Here is a 24,407-nt window from a genome sequence, read left to right on the forward strand (position 1 = left end):
CGGCCTCTTTATAATATGAATAAGGCTGTACATAAGAACGCTGTACATATAGGAGGGGCTGTGCCGGGAGCTGCAGCGTTGTCCCAATCACTTGTATTGGATAAAGCTGAAATACCCAACACAATAGTGATGAAATATTCAGCGTGTTATCACAACTCATGACAGGCCTATCTGTTCTATGTCTCCAGATATAAGGGTCTAATTACTCACTCTCTCTATGATGTCCCTGATGTTATAATCCATGGTGTTTGGATAGCGAGGTTTATCATGCTGCACTGAACGCTTAATCCTTAGTCGATTCCGACCAGTATAGAACGGGTAAGATCCTGTGGCCATTTGGAAGACTGTGATCCCAAAAGAGAACAGGTCGACCGTGTAATTAAAGGGCTGCTGACGATGCATCTGTGGAAAGATCAGATTAAAAGGATAAGTTAGTACATTTTCCTTCCTGGGAGACAAAACAACCGTGGCCAGGTTTACCGGTAGTGTTCCTCCACTCCTAAGCCCCCATATACATTAGATAGATGTTGGCCAAAAGATCGTTGCTAACTACCTCCCCCATAAACAGGAATGCACGGCTCGGGCGAGAGCTCCTTTGTTCTCGATGAGAAAGAAGCTGCTAGACTCCTCCGAAGAACAAAAGATCGGTCATTGGAAATCCGATGTGCTTTGTTTTTCTCCTCCCGGATGAAGACTTGAGAGGTCCTCATACACATTAGACCGTTGGCTGAACCCTCTGATATTGGCAGGTTCGGCTGACTTTAGTCTTATATGTATGGGGACCCTTACACAGTCCATTTATTAGACAGCGTTAGTAAATGAGGGCCGCTGTGGTGATGGATCTGTGATTGCACAAGCTCCACAGTAAATGAAGATCGCAGGTGGATAATAAGATATGAGATATCAGTAGTCACATAGTCACCTCAGGAGCCATATAGCCGGGAGTGCCGGCAAAGTCACTGATCTTCTGAGAGCCAAATACATTCATTGCAGCAAGGCCGAAATCAGCGATCTTAGCGTGTCCATCGCTGTCCAGAAGGATGTTGTCTGGTTTTAAATCCCTGAAAAAAGAAAGAAAAATAGTTCTGTGAATCAGACGTGGATCAGTTGTAGTGCTTGGGTTGCTGTGGAGGCGGCTGCACAGGACCACTCACTAAACACTGGGGGGCAGAGTTACTAATCCCGTCTTGTGAAGACGTATACCAGACTGTCTGAAAACACACCAAATTTCATCACAGTAAATTTGGAGCATCTTTAGTGACTTTTGTCTGACGTTACACCACGTATTGATCGGATTACTTAGTTCTGGCACATTTCACTATTTTACAAAGTAAACCTTCTCCTATGTATAAAAAAGAAATGACTTATTACCGGTGAATAATCCCCCGGCTGTGGAGAAACTCTAGTCCACTCAAGATTTCTGCTGCAAGGAACCTAAGAAGGAAGAAAAAAAATCCTATCAGCATTAATACTTCTATAGAACCACTAATAACTATGATGAGAGACAGCGGCCACAGATGTCACAGAGCTGCTGTTCTCTTACCTGGTCGTGCAGACATCCAGGGGGGATCTGGAATTGATAAATGCAGTCAAGTCGCCACCACTCAGATATTCCATGGCATAAAATGCATAGTCCTGTGTGAAAGGAGGGAAGATGATGGTAAATAATGTGGCTTTTTTACATCCTGATAACATTTACCATGGTTCTGGGAACTGTACTGTATGTTCAGGAAAAAATGGCCCCATGATCTGCAAACTCTGGAGGCGTACGAGTTCAAGACTCAATCAAAATCCACTAACGATAGTCATCAGTAATGGCGGCAAGGGCACACAGCAGATCTTTTCATTTGCACTGGCAAAGATTGGATTTACACTCTTAATAGAAGAAACTGGACATTATGGGGGGAAAGGGGGAATTTCTAGAAGGAAAGGAGTCTCTTACCGCTGTCTGGAAGGTGCCATAGGCGTGTGTGAAGAATCGGCTCTCTCCAGTGATTTCCAGGACCTCTCTCTCTAAGCGGATCTCGTCTCTAGCGTTCTCCACCAATTCCCTCTTCTTGACCATCTTGATCGCCAGCTGATGTCCGCTGGTTTTATGTGTGGCCAGCATCACCTTGCCAAAGCTGCCCTCTCCAAGCTTCCTGGTAAAGGTGAAACTCTCCAGGGAAATACGGGCAGTCACTGGGTCTGAAACGTTGGTGGTCTGCGCACCAATTACTCCTAGAAAGAAAAACAGATAGAAGAACTAACAATTAATCTTACTGTCGCACTCGCATATAATGCTACAATAAATTGACAATTATTTTAACCCAGTCATGAACTTTGAACATGATGAAGCTGGATACCACCATGTTCCGGCCGGAGAGCCCCAAGTATAGAAGGTGGAGAGCTCTGATGTACATGGTAAGATGTACGGGATACGATTATGTCATTGGGTTACATTTTGTAAAATAAATGAACACTATATAAAACATGGATGTGGTCTGTGACTTAATGACTATAGAATTTACCTTCTGGAGCTTGGTAGATGGCTGTGTCATTCTTGCGTCTTCTCTTTGTAGTGGTCTCAGTGTCAGATGTCCTCTTTCTCTTAAGTTGTTCTCTACAACTTTGATCTTCACCACTCTCTTGATGTTTGTGAGAGCTCCTGGCTTTAGCTGACCCGCTAAACCTTATTTCAGAGGTATCATCCTTTCCACTCTCAGATTCCACAATTCTCCCTCTCTTATTTGGGGTTTCATCTGCCTTCTCAGGAGATGTGTTCCCTCTTTTTTTCCCCTTTTTAAGGGTCTTTTTCTGTAGAGGATGCCCAAAAGATGTTGTACAGGGATCTTCTGTCTTCTCAACAGGTACATCCTGTATAATGTCCTGAGAAGTTTCTCCTCTCTGGGAAAAACTCTCTTCCATGCATCTCTTTTTAGCGCTCCTCTTATTCTCCTCACCACACTTCCTTTTTCTTCCCATGATAAGTTAATATCAATGATAAAGAATTTGCTAAGTACGCAAAAGTCGTCCTCACTCTTCAACAGTTGAAGGTAAAGTAGGAAGAGTGACATTGGAACCCTTATCTTTACAATTCCATAGTATTGTGATATCATCACCATTGTGACATCATCAGTCAGAGCGTAAGCGATGATGTCATCAACCGCTGAAGGTCTAAGTTTGACATAATCAGATAACCCAGTATGAGAAAAGATTTGTTTTGCAGTGTAACATACCTTTTTTAAGATTCTACTGATGGGTCCTAAATGTTCTGCATCTAACTGTCCAAAAAACTATGAGCACCTAGAAAAAAACAAGAACCGATGCACCAACAAATATAGAGTCTAATAAATAAATGTACAGTTATATGAAAAAGTTTTGGCACCCCTATTAATCTTAAGCTTAATGTTTTATAGAAATTGGTGTTTTTGCAACAGCTATTTCAGTTTGATATATGTAATAACTGTTGGACACAGTAATGTTTCTGCCTTGAATTGAGGTTTATTGTACTAACAGAAAATGTGCAATCTGCATTCAAACAATATTTGACAGGTGCATAAGTATGGGCACCTCACCAGAAAAGTGACATTAATATTTAGTAGATCCTCCTTTTGCAAAAATAACAGCCTCTAGTCGCTTCCTGTAGCTTTTAATGAGTTCCTGGATCCTGGATGAAGGTATTTTTGACCATTCCTCTTTACAAAACAATTCCAGTTCAGTTAAGTTTGATGGTCGCCGAGCATGGACAGCCCTCTTCAAATGATCCCACAGATGTTCAATGATATTCAGGTCTGGGGACTGGGATGGCCATTCCAGAACATTGTAATTGTTCCTCTGCATGAATGCCTGAGTAGATTTGGAGCGGTGTTTTGGATCATTGTCTTGCTGAAAGATCCATCCCCTGTGTACCTTCAACTTTGTCACTGATTCTTGAACATTATTGTCAAGAATCTGCTGATACTGAGTGGAATCCATGCGACCCTCAACTTTAACAAGATTCCCGGTGCCGGCATTGGCCACACAGCCCCAAAGCATGATGGAACCTCCACCAAATTTTACTGTGGGTAGCAAGTGTTTTTCTTGGAATGCTGTGTTTTTTTGCCGCCATGCATAACGCCTTTTTGTATGACCAAACAACTCAATCTTGGTTTCATCAGTCCACAGGACCTTCTTCCAAAAAGAAATTGGCTTCTCCAAATGTGCTTTTGCATACCTCAGCCGACTCTGTTTGTGGCGTGCTTGCAGAAACGGCTTCTTTCGCATGACTCTTCCATACAGCTTCTCCTTGTGCAAAGTGCGTTGTATAGTTGACCGATGCACAGTGACACCATCTGCAGCAAGTTGATGCTGCAGCTCTCTGGAGGTGGTCTGATGATTGTCCTTGACTGATCTCACCATTCTTCTTCTCTGCCTTTCTGATGTTTTTCTTGGCCTGCCACTTCTTGCCTTAACAAGAACTGTCCCTGTGTTCTTCCATTTCCTTACTATGTTCCTCACAGTGGAAACTGACAGGTTAAATCTCTGAGACAGCTTTTTGTATCCTTCCCCTGAACAACTATGTTGAATAATCTTTGTTTTCAGATCATTTGACAGTTGTTTTGAGGAGCCCATGATGCCACTCTTCAGAGGAGATTCAAACAGGAGAACAACTTGCAAGTGGCCACTTTAAATAGCTTTTCTCATGATTGCATACACCTGGCTATGAAGTTCAAAGCTCAATGAGGTTACAAAACCAAAAAAAGTGCTTTACTAAGTCAGTAAAAAGTAGGTAGGAGTATTTAAAACAAGAAAATGATAAGGGTGCCCATACTTATGCACCTGTCAAATTTTGTTTGAATGCAGATTGCACATTTTCTGTTAGTACAATAAACCTCATTTCAAGGCAGAAACATTACTGTGTCCAACAGTTATTACATATATCAAACTGAAATATCTGTTGCAAAAACACCAATTTTTATAGAACATTAAGCTTAAGATTAATAGGGGTGCCCAAACTTTTTCATATAACTGTATCTTTATTAAATATGCAAAATTGCTGGACATGATCTTATTAAAAACAACATATGGACAAACACATATTAAAATAACAATCGGAGATGGAGGAACACAGCAGTGTTACAGAATATAGTAAGGAGGACACCAAATCGCCTAAATATAGCAGCAGAAATAATCAATTGTGACATTAGGGTACACGTAAAGATTGTAGATGGAAGAGGAACAGTGACTTCCCAAATAAATAAGTATAAGAGAAATAGTTCTGTGCTCCAGTATATGACACCACAACACAGGTCAAGACAAGTAAATCCCAGTGTTTTCAGGCCCATATTGCCCACGAGGTGAATGTTTCTGTGTCCTCCCCTCACCGTCCTGTTCACTAAACTAAGGTAAATTTACCAACCTGATATTACGTCCCAGGACTCATCTAAAACCAAGTATCTCCCTTCATGGCAGCCATGTTCCCTACTGGCAGAGGTCCCTTTCATTAGGAGAATGCCCCCTGCTACACGGCAAACATCACTGAGGTCTCCAAAGTACCCAAAATATTAGGCAGGTGGTGTTCATGTTATGGCTGATGGGTGTATATCTGCAGTGATGTACATGAATGAAAATAGGAACTAATCCTTATATTTCACATTCTGCCTCCTACTGCCGCTATCCACAGCCCTGTGTTGTGTAGAGGCCACACTGACATTTCATCTACATACAAGAGTGTATAAATCTCTACATTCTCCAGTGGGTTTTATACTGTGGTGTTTTGTCCACAGTGATGTAATACCCTGCAGTAGCCACAGGATGACGTAGTTTCATGGCTTTATCTCTCTATGGATGTAATGTTACGATATTATTACTGTGAGGTAAAAAGAAATTGGCCAGCACTATGGATCACTTGGCTGCACTGGAAGAGCAACCATGTCATGTATATAATGGATCTCCCAGGACATACGACCACAAGGTCAGTGCTGGACACTCTGAAAGGTGTAGTCCACATACAGGATCTTCAGAGAAAAGACAAAAGCGTGTCAGTCACCCTTGAAGTAAAATGCACATATACTTTATTTCTGTGCAGCGGTGGATGGGATGTGCACACAGGCAACATGAAAATGTATCGGCCGTTTCGCACTGTGACTAACGCTTCATCTGGCCCGAGTCTATCATGACATCAGTGTATGCCTTATATACGCCCTGCTACAAAGTGTCATGGTAGAAACTTATTCTGCTGCATTCGATAGAGGAAGGTCAAGTGGACAAAATATGAATTAGAAGAACACTCTCATGTCAAATTTAGCATTTAACCCCAGAGGTCCTAATGTGTTAGTATGGAGGATCCATTATGCTTCTTTTCTTAATAGGATCTTATGTCTGTCACCGCCCCCGAGTGGTGGTGGGACCTTTTCTAAACCTGCAAACTGTAATATATTAATTTTCCCTTCTTGGTTTTTATTTATATGTTCGATTAAATGAGAAGAAAAAGCTCCTGTATTAATTGATTTAAAATGTTCCTTTTGTTTAGACCTGTAGGTTACGTATTGTTCTTCCTATATAAAACGCTCCTCATTCACAGACCAGGACATAGACTATGATGTTTATTGGCATGAAATAAACTCATTACCCTGATGCGTTATGTTTCACAGTCTGATGTAGTTCGTTTTCGCATTATAATCACATATTGTGCAATTGCCCCATCTGTAATTTCCGTTTGGTGCGGATTTTTCTAACCAGGTGGTTTTCCTATCACTAAAGCGGCTCCTCACTAAAATGTATTTTTTTATTGCAATTGTGTTTCAGGCCACTACTTTATAATCTGGATAATTTTCAATTATATGCCAATAGTTTTATAAATAACTGATTTTATAGACGCAGGTAAGGGACGGTGTTTAACCACTTCGCACCAGAGCCTGTTTTTGCCTTCGTGACCGGGCCAATTTTTTCAATTCTGACCACTGTCACTTTATGAAGCAATTACTCTGGAACGCTTCAACGGATCCCCCTGATTCTGAGATTGTTTTTTCGTGACATATTGTACTTCATGATAGTGGTAAAATTTCTTTGATATCACATGCGTTTATTTGTGAAAAAATCGGAAATTTGGCGAAAATTTTGAAAATTTTGCAATTTTCAAACTTTGAATTTTTAAGCCCTTAAATCAGAGAAATATGTCACACAAAATACTTAATAAATAACATTTCCCACATGTCTACTTTACATCAGCACAATTTTGGAACCAAAATTTTTTTTTGTTAGGGAGCTATAAGGGTTAAAAGTTGACCAGCGATTTCTCATTTTTCCAACAAAATTTACAAAAACATTTTTTTAGGGACCACATCATATTTGAAGTCACTTTGAGGGGTCTTTATGACAGAAAATACCCAAAAGTGACACCGTTCTAAAAACTGCACCCCTCAAGGTGCTCAAAACCACATTCAAGAACTTTATTAACCCTTCAGGTGCTTCACAGAAATTTTTGGAATGTGGAAGAAAAAAATTAACATTTAACTTTTTTCACAAAAATGTTACTTTAGTCCCAATTTTTTTTATTTTCACAGGGGTAACAGGAAAAAAATGGACCCCAAAATTTTTTGTGCAATTTCTCTTGAGCGTGCTGATACCCCATATGTGAGGGAAAACCACTGTTTGGGTGCACGGCAGGGCTCGGAAAGGAAGGAGCGCCATTAGACTTTTTGAATGTAAAATTTGTCTGAATAATTAGCAGACGCCATGTTGCGTTTGGAGAGCTCCTGATGTGCCTAAACAGTGGAAACCCCCCACAAGTGACACCATTTTGGAAACTAGACCCCTTAGGGAACTTATCTAGATGTGTGGTGAGCACCTTGAACCCCAAGGTGCTTCACAGAAGTTTATAATATTGAGCTGTAAAAATAAAATTTTCACATTTTTCCCACAAAACCGTTTTTCATCCCTTAATTTTGCATTATCATAAGGGTAATAGGATAAATTGCACCATGAAATTTGTTGTGCAATTTCTCCTGAACACGCTGATACCCCATATGCGGAGGCAAATTACTGTTTGGGCGCATGGCAGGGTTTGAAAGGGAAGGAGCGCCATTTGACTTTTTGAATGTAAAATTTGTTTGAATAATTAGCAGACGCCATGTCGCATTTGGGGAGCCCCTAATGTGACTAAACAGTGGAAACCCCCCACAAGTGCCACCATTTTGGAAACTAGACCCCTTAGGGAACTTATCTAGATGTGTGGTGAGCACCTCGCACCCCCAGCTGCTTCACAGAAGTTTATAATATTGAGCCGTAAAAATAAAATTTTCACATTTTTCCCACAAAACCGTTTTTCATCCCTTAATTTTGCATTATCATAAGGGTAATAGGATAAGTTGCACCATGAAATTTGTTGTGCAATTTCTCCTGAACACGCTGATACCCCATATGTGGAGGCAAATTACTGTTTGGGCGCATGGCAGGGTTTGAAAGGGAAGGAGCGCCATATGACTTTTTGAATGTAAAATTTGTTTGAATAATTAGCAGACGCCATGTCGCATTTGGGGAGCCCCTAATGTGACTAAACAGTGGAAACCCCCCACAAGTGCCACCATTTTGGAAACTAGACCCCTTAGGGAACTTATCTAGATGTGTGGTGAGCACCTCGCACCCCCAGCTGCTTCACAGAAGTTTATAATATTGAGCCGTAAAAATAAAATTTTCACATTTTTCCCATAAAAAATGTTTTTCATCCCCTAATTTTGCATTATCATAAGGATAACCGGAGAAATTGCACCATGAAATTTGTTGTACAATTTCTCCTGAGTACGCCGATACCCCATATGTGGGGGAAAACCACTGCTTTGGTGTACGGCAGGGTTCGGAAGAGAAAGGAGCGCTATGTTGGCTGGGATAGGCAGCAGACACCATGTCACATTTGAAGAGTCGCTGACATGCCGAAACAGCAGAAACCCCCACAAGTGACCCCCTTTTGTAAACTACACCTCTCAAGGAATTCATCTAGGGAAGTAGTGAGTATTTTTTAATTTTTAAATTTATACCATTGGGCAGTGAAAAAATCATAATTATATTTTTACCACAAAAAAATGTTTTACCCTCAGATTTTACATTTTCACACAGGGCAATGGGTAAAAATGGTGCCGAAATGTGTCACACAATTTCTTCTAAAAGTGTCAATACCCCATATGTGGCTGTATCGTACCGCTTAGCCATACGGTGAGATCTGGGGGGGACGGAGTGCTATTTGACAATTGGAGAACAAATTATTGTAGAATAGGCATTTGGATTTGGGAGCACAAAATTTTCTGAATTTCTTTTGGGGGGCAAGGGTCATTTTGCTTTTCCAGAGCCTTTCTGCTACCAGTAACTTGGAAGTCCCTTATATTTTTAACAGATGACGGACCTGAGTGGGGACTAGCTTTTTTTGAGGACTGAGTTGAAGCTTTTATTGGGAACATTTTACGTAACATTTATCCGGCGCTCTAGGCTGAGCACTTACATCGGGGTTTCCATCTAAATTTCCAAGTGATGTAATTCAGATGAAACCCCTGCAGGATCCATTCACTGTAATGAGGCAGCAGAGTTACTCTGGACACCGTCTGGCCTCTGTGTAGCGGTGTCCTTTTTTTCAGAAGTGCACAAAACTGTGGCCAACCGCACTTTTATGCACGCCTAAAACAAATGACACCGTGGGATCCCAGGCTAGACGGCGTCCACAGTGGCCTATATCTGTCTCATTACAGGGAATCTTCCGTCATGGGTTCCGGCTGAATCATGTATTTCAGAGATTTACACGGAAACTCTGGTGTAAGTGCTCAGCGCAGAGCACAGGATAAATGTGGGCAGAGCCTTACTGGGATCTTTGGGGACATAATAAACAAATCAGTAGCAGGTGAAGAATTGGTTTTATTTATTTTTTACGCCGTTCCTAGTGTGATATAACTGATTAGATTACTTTATTCTTCGGGTCGGTGCGATTACAGAGATACCAGATTGATATCGGGTTTTTATGACTGACAGCTGTCACACACTAAAAGACGCTTTTTTTGCAAAATCTAGTTTTTGCATCACCATATTTTGAGAGCTATAATTTTTCCATATTTCGGCCGACAGAGTCATGTGACGGCTTGTTTTTTGCGGGACGAGTTGACATTTTTATTGGTACCATTTTTGGGGACGTGACATTTTTTGATCGCTTTCTATTCCGTTTTTTGGGAGGTAAAATTAACAAAAACAAACAATTCAGGAATTGTTTTTTGAGTTTTTTTTTTATGCCGTTCTGCGTGTGGTAAAAGTGATCAGGCAGCGTTATTCTTCGGGTCAGTACGTTTACAGCGATACTACACTTACTGTATTTTTTTTATGTTTTGGCGTTTTTACACAATAAAACTATTTTATAGAAAAAAATATTTTTTTTGCATTGCTTTATTCTGAGCGCTATAACTTTTTTATTTTTCGGCTGATGGAGCTGTATGGCAGCTTTTTTTTTGCGTAACAAGATGACGTTTTCAGTGGTACCATTTTTATTTCTATTTTGTTTTTTGATCGCATTTTTTTCCACTTTTTGTTTGGCAATATGATGAAAAAGCATATTTTTTTGCTCCGTTTTTTATTTATTTTTATTACGGTGTGCACAGAAGGAGTTAATTAGTGTGACAGTTTTATAGCTCGGGTTGTTTCGGACGCGGCGATACCAAATATGTGTACTTTTTTTGGTTTTGTAAAAATATACGGATTTATTGGTTTAATATTTTATTTATTTATTTTTATTTATTTTGTGATTTTTTTATTAATAGTTTAAAAACTTTTTTTTTACTTTTTTTCACATTTTTTCTTAGTCCCTGTATGGGACATTAATTTTTATTTTTCTGATCTCTGATCTCATGTAATGTAATAGACATATATTACATTACATGAGATCTTCCCTGACTGTTTCAGTCAGAGTCTCCTGTCTGGCTACAGCTGCAGCTGAGCCAGACAGGACACCATATATGGCAGAGCTGGAGGCGGTCATGTGACCTCCAGCTGCCATAGCAACCCCAGGTCCTGGAAGGACACGGAGGTCTTCGGAGAGGTAAGTTGACGACCCCCTCTCCTCCTGCTGTCTCCTATATGCCGTGATCACTATAGATCACAGCATATAGAAGACAGCTAAGGGTTAACATCACTGGGACCTGATCTAATCAGGTCCCGATGATGTTCCCTGTCAGAGCTAACGCTCTGCACCGGAATCGCAGCGCTTGCAGGACCCTAGGGGTCCTGAGCGCTGCGAGACCACCCACCGTTTTTAAACGTCGGCGCTGCACAGAGCCCAGCAAGCGCCGACGTTTATCTACAGTGGGCGGTCGGGAACCGGTTAACAGAAAAGCAAAAGTGATTTTCTATTCTTCTTTCTTCATCTTTAGAATATAAAAGGCAATTGGAGCTTACTCCATTCAGAGCTTCTGGGATTCATTTTTTGGGTACCATCTTTTTGTGAATCTTTCTTTTAATTATGTGTCCTGTTCCATGAAATTCTCCATAATATTATATATACATCGCATTCACAAGAAGTGACTGTATGGATTGGATTTTCTACATGTGGAGCATGTGCACTTTCTTATTGCAGGAAAGACTAGTTTTCTGTAGTTTTTAGTAATGATTTCATTGGTAATTATAGAGACTGAAATCTCTAATAATTCTATTCTGATATCACTAAACTTGCTAGTAAATTTCATATACATTTTTTCAATATTATTTAAATCATTAACAAACTGGTTAAATTGTGAGTCTGTACCAGAACATATCAGAAAAATGTCATCCACAAAACAGCAAAAAATACAAATAAATCTGATGAACGGATGACTTTAGATTAAAATATAATTATTTTCAAAAACGGTCATAAAATATTGGTGCAAATACGTGACGAGGAATCCTACCGCTGTGCCGACATCCTGATGATGCCATTTATTATTGAATTTAATAGCATTATCAGTAAGTATGAAATGTAATGCTTCGCTCATAAATACAATGAATTGTTCATTTGTATTTGGGTTAATCAGAATGTCTTGGACCGCATGGAGACCCCCGTCCTGGGGAATCCTGGTGTACAGACTTTTAGTATCAATAGAAGCCAAAAGGAAAACGGGTTGCCAAGTGAAGTCTTCCAAAGTGCTCAAGAAATAGTCCGTGTCCATTATATAGGACGGTACGTCACTGTACCTAATCATTATTAAGGGCCATAGGATTCAGCTGGCCGGGCACATTGGAGAATTTTAATGTTAACTATCTGAAAAAGTTTTTTTATATTACATACAGATTCCCAGAGCAGAGTTATTTTGATAACACCCAAAGTCCCAGGAAAATAATTAATGTTTTCTGAATGTTGTTCTGGAATCACTGGATGGATCATAGGCTAAGTTCACACAAGTGCATAAAAAATCTTCCGATTTTCATCCATTAAAAAAGAATGATTTTTCATCGTTATTGTCATCTGTATGTTATCTGTATATTATCTGTACGTCCTTTTATACATCTGTATGGCATCTGTTTTATAAATCACCAGTTAAAAAAGTTTACAAGACCAACGTGTCTATAAATTAGATGCAAAACAGATGATCAGTATGGGATACCGATTCTTTTGCCCAGCCATAGGCCATAGCACTCGGACAATACACTGGTGTGAATGTACACATGGGAAGAGATATGATTTGATTTCTCTACAGTTAATATTCAGGCACTTGTGTTTTATTGAAAGAACTTTACTTACACCCTCATTTATATTTTTTCATTCTAAATGGAATAATTAATACAATAAAAATCATTATTTATTTTCTTCTCAAAACGCAGAGATACAGATTAAACAATTATATAAAATAGTATTTACCTGCTGCTATTATTTGAATCTGCAGGAAAATAACAATTTACACATGTGCTGCAGTCTAATTGGAAGTGCAGCTACAGGGAGAAAATGACGTTATATTCTCCCTGCAGCTTCTGCTTCCAGTCATTGGGGTAATGAATAGTCAGTGCTCACTACACAGTGAGGTCGCTGTAATCACTCCCTCCTGCTTGACTGATATCCTGCTCTGCACACACCCTGCATCAGGGTCAGACTGTGACTCAAACCCCACCAGCCCATAAACTATAACCCCACCCCAAACAAGGGGCAATGAACGGTTCAACAAATTTTGCTTTAGTTGTTCATGCCCCTTACCACTCCCTTGGAGGAGTCATCTGTTAATGATGCGGCAGTGCACATGACTGACCAGGAATCCATTCACACCGGGCACTTCAGAGCCCTGTCTTTCACGATCAGTGGGGGTCCCAGTAGTTGAACAGTTATCTTCTACCCCATCGGATAGAGAATTGTTTCCAATGTTAAAATTACCCTTTATGTTCAATATGTTTTATTAAACATTAATTATTGATTGTTAAACATTTTGCAAATCAAAAAATATATTGAATTTGAAGAAAACATAACAATATGGAAAATGTCCACAGTTCCAATGAGATCACCTCTTTCAATATTAATTCACATTGTAGTACCTTGAACATCATATTCTTTATGTAATAATCAGCAATAAGAGGTTCTTATGTTGAGGTAACTTCTATATTATGTCTGAAGAAATCATATAAAGAGAAGAAAGAAAAAGAGAGAGAAAAGACATTGGGATGAGGGATGGGAGGGGGAGGAGGTCCTTATGCCCATGTAGCTGATTATGAGTACAATGACATAAATCTGTTCAAACTATTAAAACATAGCATGAAAATTATGTGAATCCTGAAACAGAATCCATCCGCTCCAAACCCTTCTGAATTTATCATTGGCTCCATTACATTCTGCAGAAAGTTCTTCCATTCTGCATAAATTCACCATTTCGTTGTACCAATCCAATATACTAGGTGGGTTTTTAAGTTTCCAAAGCCGCGGGATTACCGTCCCTGCCGTTGTTAAGCTACATCATAGAATCATAGAATGGTAGAGTTGGAAAGGACCTCCGGGGTCATCTGTTCCAACCCCCTGCTCAAAGCAGGATTCACTAAATCATCTCAGACAGATGTCAGCCTCTGTTTGAAGACGTCCATTGAAGGAGAACTCACAACTTCTCGTGGCAGCCTGTTCCACTCATTGATCACCCTAACTGTCAAAAAGTTTTTTCTAATATCTAATCTGTGTCTCCTCCCATTCAGTTTCATCCCATTGCTTCTAGTCTTTCCTTGTGCAAATGAGAATAAAGATGATCCTTCTACAATGTGACAGCCCTTGAGATATTTGTAGACAGCTATTAAGTCTCCTCTCAGTCTTCTTTTTTGCAAGCTAAACATTCCCAAATCCTGTAACCGTTCCTCATAGGACATGGTTTGCAGACCGGTCACCATTCTGGTCGCTCTTCTCTGAACTTGCTTCAGTTTGTCAATGTCTTTTTTAAAATATAGTGCCCAAAACTGGACACAGTATTCCAGATGAGGTCTGACCAAAGAGGAGTAAAGTGCGATAATGACTTCACGTGATCTAGACTGTATTCTTCTATTAATACATCCCAGAATTGTATTTGCCTTTTTTGCTGCTGCATCACACTGTTGACTCATGTTTAGTCTATGATCTATTAGTATACATAAGTATTTTTCACATGTGCTGTTGCTTAGCTCTATTCCTCCCATTCTGTATATGCTTTTTTCATTTTTATTGCCCAGATGTAGTACTTTGCATTTTTCCCTGTTAAAAACCATTCTGTTAGTTGCTGCCCACTGCTCCAGTTTATTTAGGTCTTTTTGAAGCCTCTCTCTCTTCTCTAGTGTTAGCTATCCCTCCTAGCTTTGTGTCATCAGCAAATTTAATCAGTTTACCCTCAGTTCCTTCATCTAAATCATTGATAAAGATGTTGAACAATACAGGTCCCAGGACAGAGCCCTGTGGTACCCCATTTGAGATATTAGTTAGTTAGTCTGACATGACTTGTTAGTTACAAACCCATGCTGACTCTGGTTAATCACTTCATTCTTATCCAGGTACTTACATACATGTTGTTTAATAATTTGTTCAAAGAGCTTTCCTGGTATAGAAGTCAGACTCACCGGCCTATAGTTCCCTGGGTCCACCTTCTTCCCCTTTTTGAAGATAGGAACAACATTTGCTCTTCTCCAATCTTCTGGGACTTCTCCTGTTCTCCAAGAATTTTCAAAGATTATGGAGAGTGGTTCTAAAATTTCTTCTACGATCTCTTTCAGTACTCTGGGGTGTAATTCATCTGGACCTGGAGACTTGAACTCATTTATGCTAGCTAAATATTCCCTCAGTCTTTCTGTTTACAGATAACCTGGATTCTTCTATTCCTTTAATAGGACAGTGAAGATCAGTTGATGTTACATGTTCTTTCTGAGAGAAAACTGATGCAAAATAGGAATTAAAAAGTTCAGCCTTCTCAACATCCTTTCTTACCATTTCACCATTTTCATCCTGTAAAAATCCTATAGCATCTTTGACTTTTCTTTTACTTTTGACATACCCCCAAAATCCTTTTTTATGGCTTTTGACATCTCTTGCAAGCCTTAATTCATTGTCAGCTTTAGCTAACCTGATACGTGCCCTGCAGGTTTTGCAGACTGCATTATAATCTTCTTTAGATATGCCTCCCTCTTTCCATTTAATAAACATTTCTTTCTTTCTTTTTAGCATGTGTTTAAGTTCTGTGTTCATCCATCCTGGTTTCCTTAAATGCTTCCCATTCTTCCTACTTTTCGAGATTGTTAACGATTGTGCTTTGAGAATCTCATTTTTAAAAATTTCCCATCCTTCCTGGACATTTTTGTCCTTAAGGACATCCAGCCATTGGATCCCTCCTATTCTCTTTCTGAGTCGCTTAAAATCTGCCTTTCTGAAATCTAACCTTGAAGTTTGAGTCTTCACATGTCTTCCTCCTCTAGTTATCCAAAATTCTTTAATAGCATGATCGCTGCCTCCTAGGGTTCCAGCCACTTTTACCTCCTCAATCATTTCCTCCTTGTTTATAAGGATGAGATCCAAAGTAGCAGATCCCCTTGTTTTCTCCCCTACCTTTTGGAAGATAAAGTTGTCAGCAAGAGAGGATAAGAATTTGCTTGACCTGTTAGTTTTACTTGAGAGAGATTCCCAACAAATGTCTGGATAGTTGAAATCTCCCATGACCACTACATCATATTTTTTAGAGAACTTGGTCATTTGATTCATAAAGAGTTCATCCATATCTTCAGCTTGCCCAGGTGGCCTGTAGTAAATGCCTACAATGGTGTCCTTTCCGTTGTTCTCTCCTAGTATTCTTACCCAAACAGTTTCCACAGAACTCCCAGTCTCTGAAGATTCAATCTCTGTGCAGATATACGCTTTTCTAACATACAATGTGACACCTCCTCCTCGTTTATCAAGTCTGTTTCTTGCAAATAAGTTGTATCCTTTTAGCCTTGTATTCCAAGTGTGTATCGTCTCACCAAGTTTCAGTGATTCCAATGACATCGTATTTCTTTTCCTGCGTTAGTAGTTCCAATTCTCCTTGTTTGTTGCCCATGCTTTGTGTATTTGTATAAAAACATTTTAGTTTGTGAAGTAGGTCTTTCTTTTAAGTACCTATTGAAGAAAGGAGAATTGACTGGAGAGCTATTTGGGGAGACTTTGTTACTCTGTTACCTGTGATACGTTGGTAATTATCGAATACCTTCTCCCAAAATGGTTTCATTCTAGAACACTCCCACCAGATATGAATCATGGAACCCACTTCACATTCACATCTCCAACACATTTCTGAAACTGTAGGGAACATTGCATGTCATTTAGATGGGTAGTGATACCATCGTGTAAGTATTTTATAGTTCTTCTCTTGTGCACTCCCAGCATTAGTGAGCGTGTGTGTGAAGAAAAACCCTTTTGCCCATTCAAGAGGGGGCAAACTAATCCCCAAGTCCCTCTCCCATGCTCGCTGATATGCCAGCTTCTCCGTTCCCTCCTCTCTACCCAATCCCTCATAGATCACAGAAATAGCGAGAGTCGGTCCATTTTCCTGAAGGAACATGTTCTCAAAGAAGGTGTAGTTTGGGAGCGAATTTACATTAGAGTTATGTGCTACTAGAAAGGATTGTATTTGCAAGTATTCAAACCATTTGATTTTCACATTTGGAGACTTTGTTTGTAAAGATACAAAAGAAGGTATCATACCATTTTCCAATATTTGAAACAATCAGGTGTCCTCCACTGCCCTCCGACCGACGAAGGACCCCCGTAGATATCCGGGTAGAAAGGAAGGGTTATAAAATATTGATGTGAGTGGACTAAAAGTTTTATCTGGAAACACTTTTTTTCCTCAGTTAATGTCATGTTCTAAGTGTTTCCCTAGTTAATTTGCACTTGACCAAGGTCACTGAGTCTTCTTGACACCATGGTAGATGTCATAGAGGGACTTCTAAAGCCCCCGTCTCACATAGCGATATCGCTGCTGAGTCACGGTTTTAGTGACTCACCAGCGACCTCACCAGCGATGTCGCTGTGTGTGACACTTTGCAACGATCAGGCCCCTGCTGTGAGGTCGCTGCTCGTTGCAAAGTGTCCTGGACCATTTTTTGGTCGTTGGCCTCCCGCTGGCCAGCACACATCGCTGTGTGTGACCAGCGGGACCAACGATCTGGCTGGTAACTATGGTAAACATCGGGTTACTAGGGGCACGCGCGCACTTAGTAACCCACTGTTTACCATGGATACCACTCTGCTACGGTGCGCGGAGGCTCCCGCGCACCATAGCAGAGTGGTATCCATGGTAAACAGCGGGTTACTAGGGGCACATGCGCACTTAGTAACCCGATGTTTACCATAGTTACCAGCCTGCTCCTGCTTGCAGCAGGCTGGTAACGGGAGCAGGACATCGTGGAACGATTCTTTCCACGATATCGCTGCTCCCCTGATCGCTGGTGAGCCTGCCTGTTTGACAGCTCACCAGCGATGTATTAGCGATGCAGCAATGATCCCTGACAGGTCGTATCGTTGTCGGGATCGCTGCTGCATCGCTTAGTGTGACGGGGCCCTAAGCCTTCCTATTCCACCCCCACCCATTGTTTAGTGTCTGCATAAAAGTGCCAATCTAGGATCCTCAGCAAGCCAGAGGCCTGAAAATATCTCTTGAAATTTGGAAGTCTTGCACCATCCATTGATTTATGACGAGAGAGTGTCTGTATGTTTATGCGAGGTTTAATCTTACCCCAAATGAATTTAATCATAGCTAATCTTAGTCTACGAAAGAAACTATGGGGAGGAGAGATCGGGACTGTTTGAAAAATGTACAAGAAACGAGGTAAAATGTCCATTTTGATGGCGTTCATTCTTCCAAATCAGGAAAGCTTCAATTTACCATATTTCAATAGATCTCTACATGTTCTATTCAGTAAAGCTTGATGGTTTATTCCTAGGGAATATGGACTCCTAAATATTTCAATGATTCTTTCTGCCATTTAAATGGAAATTTAGTCATAAGTTGTGAGACTTCAGTCCGTGGGAGAGATATGTTCAAGGCCTCTAGACTTTAAAATTACTGACTGATCCAAACCTATCAAATTCTTTTAGAATCATTGGAAATGTTATTTGTGGTTGGGATATATAGAGAAGTAAATCATCTGCATACAGAGCTGCTTTATAAGACTTAGATCTCACCTTGTATCCATGAATATTGGGATTATTTCTGAAAGCATTGGCCAGATGCTCCATTACCACTACATATAGCAATGGAGATAGGGGGCACCCTTGTCTAGTTCCATTGTTAATTGAAAATGGAGCAGAAAGATAATTATTTACTCTCACTCTTGCTGTTGGGCTTTTATATAGTGCCATAATTTTCTGTAGGTAGCAAGGGCCCAAACCTATCTGTCTTAAAGCTTCCTCCATGAACCCCCAGTGAACTCTATCAAAAGCCTTCTCTGCGCCTATAGATAGAAGACTTAGTGGAGTAGACTCAATTCTTGCTATAGAAATAATGAGTAGTGTCTTAATAGTATTGTCCCTAGCTTCTCGTCCTTTGACAAAGCCTACTTGATCATTATTAACTAAAGAGGGGAGTAAAGGAGCTAACCTATCGGCCAAGATTTTTAAAAATAGTTTAATATCTATATTTAATAAAGACATTGGTCTAAAATTAGCAATTATTGAGGGGTCTTTACCTGGCTTGAGGAGAACACTAATATGTGCCTCTATAGATTGGGGGACAAATCCAGCATTTCTATCAATTTCATTAAATGTTTTAGCCATTATTGGAGAGAGTTGCTCTCTAAACTGTAAAATGCCGGCGTAAAGCCACATGGCATTTACATGATGGAGAGGCCCGTATCGCAGAATCAATTTCTTCTATGGATATCACCTCTTCCAGAGTTTCCGGAAAATAACCCTTTAAATACTTTGTCAATAATTAATTTTTATTTGCCTATAGGATTGCAGACATAGAATATAATAAACCCACCAATACTGACGCTTTCCAAGTCCACTGCCTCCCAGCCAACGAGCCAGAAGAAGTTGTATTGTGCAATATATGTACACAGAATAAAAGCATTACCAAACAAAACTTAGGATAAAACAATGAGCAAATACCCTGCAGTAAGTAAAGAAATAATAGTACTGTTAATACATGTATATATGGGGGTCTAGCTAAGTATTCTGGTGAGGGATTAAGTACGTTATAAACCGCAGATGACTGAGATTAGACCCTTAGCCGAGGATCCCACTCTGCATATTCTCTCAAACCTAGTTGAAATAGAAACTCGGGTATATTGAAGTAAAGAGGAACCAAAGTGGTGAATTTGAAAGTAGTGATATCTGCTTCTGTAGCGCCCCGAGGGTTCGGCCGCTACAGGGGTATTGCACCTCAGACCAGAGGTGTGATATTCCACTCCCAGGTAAGGATGGAGTATGGACCAGGGCTCAGTTAGCTGCATACAGCACACACACCCTATTTCCGAGGGACAGCTCAACGGTGCTCCCACTAGACAGAAGTGCAGGCACGACCGACTATGTCCCTGCCTGGAGTGGGGAGGGGGGTGGAACACCCAGTGCTGTAGGGGCAGATAGGGGTTGGTATCTGAGCATAGATAGGAGCTCATTGGTTGCTGGTCACCTGGGCTCATGGCTAGAGGGAGGTATAAAAGGTGGGCACCATCTTAGTTCAGTGTTCAGTCTGTGAGGAGAGGAGAGCTGACAGGGAGCAGCAGCTCAGGCTGAGTGCTGGTCCAGAGGCAGGCCTAGAGAAGAGGCCGGAGCCTGAGAGGAGAAGGAGAAGTGGGCCTGGAGAAGAGGCCAAGGGAAGGAGGAGAAGACAGAACAGGAAAGAAGGAGAAGAGAGAGAAACAGAAGGGCTCAGGAACAAGAAGGTGGAAGGGACCCTAAGAACCCACGAGAATCCAGGGTGAAGGGTCAGGCAGATTAAGGGTACCGGATCCCAAGTTGGTGGAGGAGAAACTACCCTCAGCCAAAGACCGGTCGTCGTGATCATCTATTGGTGCGACACCTCATCAAACCTGCTAGGAAGGCACCATATAGGACAGCGGAGGACGGGGCCCACGTTTAACCGCACAAGTCCGCGGCAGCTGGACAAAAGTGGGTCACTGGTGAGGCAGGCCAGAGAAAGGATTAAAGGGGGTCCTGTGCCATGCTCCTGAACTGCCTGGGAGTTGACCGAGCCCCACACCTGGTGGACGCAGCACGGCTTGGGCAGTCACCGCCGGTACCAAGGTGACTAGGACCAGTAAAGAACTGTGAGTAAAGACCCTGGACTGTAACTTGTTGTCTGTGCGCTCCTTCGCGCCTCCAGCACTACCGGTACTGGGACTCTCACCACCATCACTCCCACCATCCACTACACTGCCCTGGGGCCGCACTCTTCCCGTGGGGAGTCACACCATCCCAGCTGCACACGTCATCGGCCCCAGCGGACTGCCTTGCAGCGGCGGTTCCTAATAGCCGCAATCCACGGGTGGCGTAGTCGGACATTATCTAAAGTACAGTAGCAGACTACCATTGGTCTGACCACCCTGAGCCGCGGGACCGGGCCGCCACTACTACCCCCATCGTTCCCCTATCGCCCGGATCCGCGTGCCCCACGGCCCAGGGGGCGAGTCAGGTTTGGCGTAGTCGGCAGGATTACGTGCCCGCTAAAAACGGGTACTGCGCGCCTGAAGAGAAAGAGACTGTTTTATTGAAAATTGACTGTGCTGAAAATGGCGCCCGCCCTAGAAGAACGAGCGCCATAATGTGCGCGCCAAAAGACCACAGGAGGCCGCCTCCCATCGTGGGCCGGGTCCCAGAATGGCGCCAAAGAAGGAGCCCGCCCCCAACAGCCATGAGCACGCTGTGGAGATGTCCATCAAGGTGGGGGGGGCTGCCCCTGAAAGTGATTGTCACCAAGTTGCCCCGGGACCACCCCCAATGGGGGTGGGAAGAGAAGAAAACTGTGGGGCAGGGCGCGGTCTGGATCAGTCTGGACAGGCCGCACCCAGAGATAGAGACAGGAACCAGCTCCAGCGCCCTGGCGCGTGGCCTGCTGCAGGCCGAATCCCCATGCAGCTTCACGGAGCTGCTAGCGCAACTCCCCAAAGAAGACCCAGAGTTCATGCGGACTGCGCTGAAGGAGCTGGACCGGAGAATGGTCCGGGCACAGCGGGACGTCATCGCCGGGTGGAAGGAGGAGGTGGCCCAGCCGGCCGTGACCCAGCCGCTAGAGACACTGCCAGCACCCGACAGCGCGCCTGCCTCTGAGGACGGTGCAGGAGGAGTGAAGGCCGAAGACAGCGTCACGGAGGGAGCCACGAGGACCGAAGCAAGTACAGGGGACATTACCACCCCAGGCCCAGCAGCCTCAGCCTCCCGCCGCAGAACCCGAAGCCCCACTCACCGCACCTGTTGCCGCGCCGTCACTGCTCCCAGCTAGGCCTCAAGCGGCGAGTGCGACGGCCACGCCCCACCCGGCGCCACGCCCCTTGACCCCGGGCGCTGTAAAGAGAGACGCGTCACCGGCCCGGTCGCAAGGCCTGAACTCCCCAGGCGCCTCCCAACCACGTGCGCCCCCGGTCCTGAAGCCACCACCCCTTGGGACTGACCTATACCCTGGTGACGTGGTCACCTTCACCCAACACGAGGGCGCAAAAGGACCGTACGCCCTCCATGTCCATCGGCTTACAGAGGAGGAACTGCAGCACTATGGCTATGAGGAGAGCCAAGAGGACTTGGACGGGTCTGGAGATCACCAAGAGGAGGAAGGAGCATATGAAGGACACCGCTACTAGTAAGTAGCCACGTACCTGTGTACATAGTTACCCGTCAGGGTACAGAGAACTGTTTACTGTCATGGAACTGTGTGCAAGTTAACCCCCTACATCCCCCAACAGGCTGAGGACTGTGAGCAGCCATTCCCCTTCCCCAAAACTGGCCGAGGACTGAGAGCGGCCACCCCTTGTAAATAGTTGCGCTTCCTAAAGCGCCCCCTACTGGTTTTATAAAAAGACTGCAGCGTCTACCTCGGGACAGAGAGTCCCTCATGTTTACAAGTTTGCTGAAGTTTTTGCACCTTTAAGAAGAAAGAACACCTGGTCGCAAGTTGCACCGCGACCGTGATCCAAGAATCTAAGAATGTGTTTTGCTTAAAAATTGTTTTATATGAAGAAGTTTAATATGCTGCTAGAAAATGTTTTGCATAACCCTGAAACCGTTTTATATTATAAGTGACAAAAGAGTTCCAGAAGTATTAGTATGTGTTTTATAATAGTGTGACAAGAAAAGAAAAGCGTTTCCCATAAAGGGAATTGAACCATGTTGCCTGTTTTCTGATGTGAAAAGTTTTAAAAAGTTTGCATGTCCTGTAATTAACTGTTTTTGCTCTTTTCCAGCCCGAGGACGTGCTGTGCTTTACCAGGGGGGAATGTAGCGCCCCGAGGGTTCGGCCGCTACAGGGGTATTGCACCTCAGACCAGAGGTGTGATATTCCACTCCCAGGTAAGGATGGAGTATGGACCAGGGCTCAGTTAGCTGCATACAGCACACACACCCCATTTCCGAGGGACAGCTCAACGGTGCTCCCACTAGACAGAAGTGCAGGCACGACCGACTATGTCCCTGCCTGGAGTGGGGAGGGGGGTGGAACACCCAGTGCTGTAGGGGCAGATAGGGGTTGGTTCCTGAGCGTAGATAGGAGCTCATTGGTTGCTGGTCACCTGGGCTCATGGCTAGAGGGAGGTATAAAAGGTGGGCACCATCTTTGTTCAGTGTTCAGTCTGTGAGGAGAGGAGAGCTGACAGGGAGCAGCAGCTCAGGCTGAGTGCTGCTCCAGAGGCAGGCCTAGAGAAGAGGCCGGAGCCTGAGAGGAGAAGGAGAAGTGGGCCTGGAGAAGAGGCCAAGGGAAGGAGGAGAAGACAGAACAGGAAAGAAGGAGAAGAGATAGAGAAAAAGAAGGGCTCAGGAACAAGAAGGTGGAAGGGACCCTAAGAACCCACGAGAATCCAGGGTGAAGGGTCAGGCAGATTAAGGGTACCGGATCCCAAGTTGGTGGAGGAGAAACTACCCTCAGCCAAAGACCGGTCGTCGTGATCATCTATTGGTGCGACACCTCATCAAACCTGCTAGGAAGGCACCATATAGGACAGCGGAGGACGGGGCCCATGTTTAACCGCACAAGTCCGCGGCAGCTGGACAAAAGTGGGTCACTGGTGAGGCAGGCCAGAGAAAGGATTAAAGGGGGTCCTGTGCCATGCTCCTGAACTGCCTGGGAGTTGACCGAGCCCCATACCTGGTGGACGCAGCACGGCTTGGGCAGTCACCGCCGGTACCAAGGTGACTAGGACCAGTAAAGAACTGTGAGTAAAGACCCTGGACTGTAACTTGTTGTCTGTGTGCTCCTTCGCGCCTCCAGCACTACCGGTACTGGGACTCTCACCACCATCACTCCCACCATCCACTACACTGCCCTGGGGCCGCACTCTTCCCGTGGGGAGTCACACCATCCCAGCTGCACACGTCATCGGCCCCAGCGGACTGCCTTGCAGCGGCGGTTCCTAATAGCCGCAATCCACGGGTGGCGTAGTCGGACATTATCTAAAGTACAGTAGCAGACTACCATTGGTCTGACCACCCTGAGCCGCGGGACCGGGCCGCCACTACTACCCCTATCGCCCAGATCCGCGTGCCCCACGGCCCAGGGGGCGAGTCACTTCAACATGGAAATTTAGATGAAAGGTCCTCAAAGGACTGGGAAAATTTGGATAAAAAGTCCTCAAAGGATCTAGACCTGTAATGAATTATCTCTACTAAAATATGCAGGCCCGCTTGAGACCATGGCTAAGATAAAACAAATTTAAGGGACCTGTGGATGGAACATGAATGAAGTCAATGAGCTTAAATATCTGGGAACACATTTTCCACATGTCCCGAGAGTTATAGGACCCAACACCATGGATGAGGCTGGAACATACGCACCATTCCA

Source organism: Phyllobates terribilis, unplaced genomic scaffold, assembly GCF_046119375.1.
Source record: "Phyllobates terribilis strain yellow unplaced genomic scaffold, ASM4611937v1 Scaffold_34__1_contigs__length_13252353, whole genome shotgun sequence".
Taxonomy (NCBI): Eukaryota; Metazoa; Chordata; class Amphibia; order Anura; family Dendrobatidae; genus Phyllobates; species Phyllobates terribilis.